General features: G+C 41.1%; 1 long non-coding RNA gene across 3 annotated transcripts; it reads right to left on the bottom strand.

The window, feature by feature from the left end:
- Positions 1-3,893: 3,893 nt before the first annotated feature.
- On the bottom strand, positions 3,894-6,184 carry LOC127333473 (uncharacterized). 3 transcript variants are annotated; one of them, XR_007871177.1, is made up of 4 exons: positions 5,933-6,184; positions 5,401-5,846; positions 4,649-4,759; positions 3,894-4,080 (listed from the first exon to the last, which is right to left on the bottom strand). It is a non-coding gene; the product is annotated as an uncharacterized lncRNA (long non-coding RNA). The 3 variants fall into 3 exon arrangements; XR_007871178.1 differs by lacking the exon at positions 3,894-4,080 and having other exon boundaries at positions 4,504-4,759; positions 5,401-5,657; positions 5,721-5,846; XR_007871176.1 differs by lacking the exon at positions 3,894-4,080 and having other exon boundaries at positions 4,504-4,759.
- Between the last annotated feature and the right edge of the window lie 1,272 nt (positions 6,185-7,456).

The raw sequence follows: 7,456 nt of genomic DNA, 5'->3' as shown, positions 1-7,456 counted from the left end.
AACGCGCTTTTTGAGTTATTCTCGACTTCGTTGAGGTGAGTTTTAATGGCAAAGAAACCGGGAAAAGAAGCCAGAAATACTCTGTAGAGTCCGGTCAGCTGAAGTGAGTTCGGTGAAACGATGTATGAGTCTAAATTGAAATCGGGAGGATTAATCTGGTACGTTTGAGTTGGGAACCTGGCATGGCCTGTCGGATAGAATCCGCTGGACTATACCAGCTTCGGGGACTAATGTCGGGGGGATACTATGGCAAATACGCCATAATATGCTATCTGTAAACCGGATTAAAGATTGATCCGGATTCTAAAGGTTAAGTTCAGCTACGCTAAGCTTGTACAAACCGGTATCTCAGGAGGGGTATGCCGGAGTATGGGGGCAAGAGAGTTTATGCCACCAAGGACCGGGATACCGGAACCCAGAGCTAAAGTTACCGGAGATCCGGTATAGGCTCACTGTAGCAAGTCGGCACTCCAGTCAAAGATTCCTCCAAGGACCAAAGGATAGGATGAGCGAAGCACTTCAGCTTTAATTGAAGCTCTGACGCCAAAGCAGCTGCTGACGTTAAAGATACCGGACGAGGTCAGCAGTCCCTGATTAAAGACATAACCGGCGTCAGCTGGGCCAAAGTAGCTTTATAAAATAGCTTAGCTCTTGAAAGATTCCATTAGGGTTTCTTCCCTTGTAAGCCACCCTCTCCCCTATATAAGGAGAGGGGGCACACCCCTGCGCAAAAACGATCAATCAGACGATCAGTAGCGAATAGGAGAGATATTGTACCATACATTCTTCAACCTCTGGCTGTCGGCTAAGTTAAGCAATACAATCCGGTATCTTTTCTCCACTTTCCCTGTTAACCAAACCCTCCCCCCGGATCCTCTAGCGCACATTCGGCCCCAACTTAAGTCATCCCATGGCATATGTTGTTACACCACGACGATAGGTATTGCGCTTACTATTGATGATCATTCATCTATATCTAATTGCAATGGTTCATCTTTGGACTTAAACACTTCTAGCACTAGAAATGATCTACATGCTTGTGTTGATAGTCCTTGCATATCATGTGTAAGTTGGTTGAATAAATCTCATGATGATATGCTTGCTTTGTCTTGTGGCCATGATAAAAATGCTTCTATTTCCTCTAGTTGGTGTGTAACTAACAATGTAGAGGAAACCAAATATTCTATTGGTCAAGACAAGATCTTGAAAGGAGCCTCAAGTAACTCCTCATCCTTATCTCACGGTTCTCATATATGCCTTATGGCCAAGGGTTCCACGGTACCTTCTACCATGGAACCTAATATTTCTCGTGGTGATAAGGATGAGGATGAGTATGAAGAAGAGGATTGGGTTGTCTCTCTACGCGATAAGGGTAAGAGTGTATTCAAGGTTCTTTGCAAAGATAAAATTGCTAGCTCTCACTTCTTTGAAATCTTGACTACCGCTATTGAGAACCAAAAACTTATTTGGATGCATGAGAACACCACTGATAAAATGGGTGCTCTTGAACGAGAGTATGCCAATAATGTAGCATCCCTAAAGAATGATATTGAAGAAGAACAAGAGACCGTAGCCTCTCTTGAGGAGCAACTTGAAACCCTTGAGGTGTCTCAAAATGAAATATTTTCTAAACTTACTAAGGAAAGAGATCATGCTAAAGCTCAATTAAAAATGCATCAAATGAAAAGTCAAAAGTTGGTGTTGGTCATGATAAACTTGTTAAGGATCTAGATGATCTAGACAAGGCCCACAAGCAGAGAGAGAACACTCTATCCTCACCAAGTCACATGAGCAACTACAAGCTTCATATTTAAAATAGCATGCTATGTTACCCTATCTTCTTGATATGTCTTGTGACGATGCTTGTGCTACCAACTCCACTTATTATGAATCATCTATCTTGAAGGAGAATGTTGAGCTAAGGGATCAACTTAAATTGCTAACTAGAAATTATGGGATATTGGAAGAAAATCATGGAAAGCTTTCTAGCTCCCATGAGGATCTTCTAGCCTCCCATGATAGGTTAAAGTTAGCTCATGAGGCTATCATATCAAAGGCAACACCTTGTGAGCCTCATGTGGGTACTAGCACTACTACTCAAAATGCTATATTGTCATGTTCTAGTCCTACTAATTCATCCACTCATAGTATTACTAAATCTTGTGATGAATTATCTTTCTTGTCTTGTTTCTCTAACAATGAAGGTTCTATTTCCTCTAGTACTTGTGTTGTTACTAACCATGTAGAGGAAATCAAAGAGCTCAAGGCCCAAGTCACTTCTTCGAAGAATGACTTGGTAAAGAGTCATGAAGGGAAATGCAACTTGACACGATGTTGAGTGTGCAACAATCCCCCAATGACAAGGGTGGACTTGGATTCAAATCCAACAACAAGAACAAGTCCAAGAACAACAACAAGAAGAAGGGCCAAGTACAAGTCAAAGACACGGCCAAGATTGCTTGCTTCAAGTGCAAAATTGAAGGGCATCATGTTAGATCTTGCCCTTTGAAGAAGAGCAAAAAGGGAAGCGGCCTCAAGATCAAACTCATATTCAACCTCAAGTTGAAGAAATGCCACTTCCCAAGAAGAATCAAGCCAATGCTCCCATTATGGAGAAATCTAGTGAGAAGAAGGAGAAGAAAAGAACTTGCTACATATGCCGTGAGAAGGGTCACATCTCCTTCTTGTGCACTAGTGGTACCTCATCCAACCCTATCATCATTGATGATGTTTGTTCTCTTCGTAAGGATGATGGTGGCAATGTGTTTGCCAAATATGTTGGTGCTCAAAGTGGTGTCAAGAAAAGAACCATTTGGGTTGCCAAGCCTATTGTGACTAACCTCTTAGGACCCAACTTAGTTGGGGACCAACAATCCAAAACTTGATCAATATGTGCTTGATGGAGGGCATTGGAGACTTGGCTACATCATGAAGAATTAAGGGATCTTCATCATTTATATTATATCAAGCCAAGTATTTTGATTGTCTTGCTTCTATCATATATCCAATGTTCCTCCTTGCGGTAACATATGCTCAACTCATTTATATTGAAAATTATTCGCCCATTTGCATGTGTTAGTTTTGTTCCTAACATGTGTGTCACATCCCGAAATTTTCTAAATTTTGGAATGTAAAATAAAAATAAGTTTAATGCTTGATTGTTTGAACTTGATTGAAAATTCACAAAGAATTAAAACTTTTTAAAGCTATTTACAAATTAATTACAAAATAGTGTTTTCAATGACTTTTGGTTTTAAAGTATTTTCAAAATCAAACATATATGTATATAATGATTATTTTAATTTCACAAAGGGATATTAAAAGGGTTTTTTGCAAAATATAGAGTTTTCATAAAACTTGGTTTTCAAAAGATTTTCCAACAATGCTCTATTTTGTGAGGAGGTTTCGAAACTTATAAAATTATTTTTTTGAGAAAACGATCCTAAAAGGGCACTATAGCCACATAGACATGTATGTCAATTTTGGTTTTATAAAATTTATACTTTTATTCCAAATTTAGTTTTATTTGAAGTATTTTTCATAACGAATCCAACGATATCTTATTTACATTTTTCCAATCACTACAACAGGTACCCCCCTTCAGCAACGCAACAATGCGTTGCCAAATGTCCATATAAAGTTGGTAGTACCTACACCAACGGATTTGGTATGCGTTGCCGTTGGTGGCGTTGCAAAGGTCAACACAAACGCATATACAGGGTTGGTAAATGGCACGAAGAAGCGTTGTAAGATATCAACATATATGGTTGGATCCTAACAACACTTTATATGCGTTGCTGGTTGCTAGATAGCTCGAACAATTGATGGTAGTTTATATATTGCGTAAAACAATTATTTGTTCACTACTAATAGTGAACGAGAGTTGCAATATGTTAAACAGAAGGATCTCATATATTGATTAACTATGTTGCTTTACAAGTAGCATGACTAATTGAATACAAGTTATGTATCTCTAGAAGTGACACTCTAAAACATAGTCTACAACTATCTCGTAGTAGCGCCATTCTTGAAACTTGTTCTCAGCATCTCAGCCATGCTCCGTCCACTTATTTTACCAATCTACAATAGCAACACCAGTTTTATATAAGTAACTTGCCATTATTGAGACAAAAACCAAGTGAATAAAATAGTGCAAATTAAAATAGTTGCAACATACAAAGGTTTGAATGCCATGGGATAGTTAATCTTCCTGCATGAACACTTCTCGGAACACAAAAGGAAGTTCATGTTTATCTTCTCTGAATAGCGATGTGAAAGCAACAACAAGAAACCGAGAACTCTTTCAGTCATATATAAATTATCTTTTAATGTAGGAGATTCTTGTGTGTCCTTTTTTTCTAGATCCAATTAATCTTCCCAGGTCATTGACGAGATGATTCTCGGGAGTGCAATTTGACTTGCACCAAATAGCTTACTGACTTCAATATTTCAACTAAACTTGTTCTTGTTCACAAAGTAAATATTGAATTAATATAGCAGAGAGAATAAAATATGCATGTCAGTAATTTCCTAAGAATTTTCTCTTTACTACAATAGACATATAGTTCACAGATTTATATTAATTCCCATGCGAGATGACTAGACAAAAATATGTGACACCATAGCAGCCTAGGACCAAAGAAGTTACCAGGCCGTACTACACACTCTGATTACTTTATGAGCCCTTCTTCTATAGTACCACAGATTTATATTTCTCGTTGCAGAACACAAATACTGAAGCTTTACCTCTTGTCTGAACCTGCACAAGCAAGCTGTCATAAGTAACCAACAAAAAATTCATATTCAGTGTGTATAGCTGCATGCAAAGATCACTTGACAAGTACAACTATATAATACAGAATCTAGAAAACTAAACTAATTTTGATATTAGTCGTCTCCATCTTTGAGTACAAGGGGCTCTAGAAGTGAGCGCAATTTCCCCTATTTCTGCAGTCAACTAGTTATTGCCTTGACCAGCCCCAAAAGATGCATACGGCTGTCAATCCATAAACAATCATTTAAAGAAGGATGAATATTTTGAGTTAATAAATTATTTCGTTTGAACATGTATAGAAAGAGACTTAAGCTGGTTAGCAAGATAATTCTTCTATTGCATACATGGAAAGAAAACAACCGTGGCTTGCACAAACTAAAAAAAATAGTACTTTGCACCTCGTAAGAATAGTATAACTAATATTCATTTGAACAAAACGAGCTAGGTACAGTAATCAACCACACAATTGTCTAATTCATGAAACCATAGAAACAATTTACAGTTTGAAGACATCTTGCATATCACCGAAGCACCAATGAAGCTACAGAACATGCCATGCTCTAATATACGTGAGAACGGATCATGTAGTAGTAAAAGTAGCAAAATAGATGGACCTCGTGTAGGACCTGTGGTCATCTGATTAAGGGAGAAGCCGGGTGGGAGCGGTGGTTAGCAGTTGGGACTTGTGGCAGGTGATCTGAGAGCAAGCACCCTTGGTTGAGCGGCAGGGACAGAGGCACAACACGTATCCACACAGAACACAACCTGAATAATTAGCGGATCGAGCCAACCAAGGACTGCAGACTTCGGGTCAGGTAGGAGTGAAACTGAAACCAAGTGGTACCCGTCGAGGCACATAATCTCTAGAACGAAGCACGGCCCGCTGAAACCAGAGATGACGACATCAATAGAAATCAAGAGAAAGGATCGAGGTGGAGGTCTCCACCTGAAGGCGGGTTGCAGATGTGGACGGGGCGCCGCGGGATGACTGGATCTAGCAACGGCGTTCGGCTCGCCGACTCGCCGCTGCACATAATTGACGACCCCTCTACATATGAATCCCATTAGGCACCTGTGAAGAACGAAGCACGCCCGCTAAATCCAGAGATGACGATATCGATAGAAATCAAGAGACATGACCGAGGTGGAGTTCCCCACCTGAAGGCGGGTTGCAGCGGCGGACGAGGCACAGCGGGATGAGTGGATCTAACAGGGGCGTATTAGTATCGGGATGAGAAGATCTGCAGGGGAGTATTACTAGCAAGAAGAGAGGATTGGGATTGCAGGGCAATATACAAGGAATGTCATTCGCGGATATCAGAGATCGTGTCTTATCTCTCCGCTCATATAGGAAGTGGGCAAGTTGTTTCGTGAAAACGGATGGCGAGTCCGTTGTAAGACATGCGTAGCTACAGGTGGATTCCTGGTGTAGTGAATTTTATTTGAAGCCCCAAAGTGTATTTCCCATTTCTGTAAAAAAAAGAAACAAAAAAAAAACAGAATCGGGCCGGCCAGCCGAGCCGACCGGCCACGCGCCCACGCCCCCGCGTGGCCCAGCTCCACTCGGCCAGCCCGCCCAGCGCACGCGCCACCGCCGGAACTGCTCGCTAGCGCTCGCGCGCTAGGGGCTGGGTCGTCCTCCCTCGCGCTCGCGCGCCTCCTAACTTTCATGTCGCACAGGAATCGCGAGAATGGGCTTTATTAGGACGGCCCAATATTTTTCTGATCGTGCATTCTCGTTCGCGTGCGCTGTTTCTCCTCTTCGCACACATCGGCCCACATAGACCTTTGCACGTCCGATTGATGAGGAGACTGCTATTTAAACCGGTCATAATCTCTCTAGCTGGCCGAGGTGGGACTAAAATAAGATCCAAAGAAGCGGACCGTGCGGTGACTCACTCTGGATGCATATAATGGGCCGGGAATTAGAAAGGTCAGACGTACCGGACCAGACTGTCTTATTTGCGTATACGTTCTATCTTATTCGCGGAGATCGCGGACCGTGTTGTCTTATTCGCGTATACGTTATGTCTTATTCGCGTATACGTGCTGTGTTTTTCTAACGGATGCGGACCGTGCTGTCTTATTTCCGTATACGTTCGTAGCTGTGTCAGACGGCAATAGTCGGTTGGCATTTTTCAGCACAACTCGATCAAATAGGGGGCACTGGTTTTGCATGCGCATGGTGCCAGAAGCTGCTTGCATGTTTGCTGGTGGCGCTCGCTGCTTGTGTCAGACGATGCATTTTCTATGATTGAGAAGTGCAATCCTGCATGGTACCAGCTAGTGGTGGTGCAGAGAGCATACGCCACATGGTCTGCTTTTTATTTTTATATGTAGCTCACGGTTGGGCACACTTGTATTGGAAAGCCGGAAAAATACCTGCACAAACATGCATGGTACGTGCATATAGGCATGGGAATGAAACCTAAAAATTTCTATATTTTAGGCAAAGCATCTACCCTTTGCAAAAAAAAAAATTGAAGAATCAAAAACATGATTTAGTCGAACTTTGAATTAAATAATTATACAGTCCAAAAAAATATTCATACACTACGAACAAAGAAAAAAAATACTGGTACTAACTTTGTAGAGTAAGAGGAACAAAACTTCCTAAATATATAAACAAATAATTATACAGTGGGAAACAAATATTTATACAGTAGGGAACAATGACCTGGA

Source organism: Lolium perenne, chromosome 2, assembly GCF_019359855.2.
Source record: "Lolium perenne isolate Kyuss_39 chromosome 2, Kyuss_2.0, whole genome shotgun sequence".
NCBI lineage: Eukaryota > Viridiplantae > Streptophyta > Magnoliopsida > Poales > Poaceae > Lolium > Lolium perenne.
The sequence above is the reverse complement of the archived record's forward strand: the minus strand, read 5'-3'. Positions and strand labels throughout refer to the sequence as shown.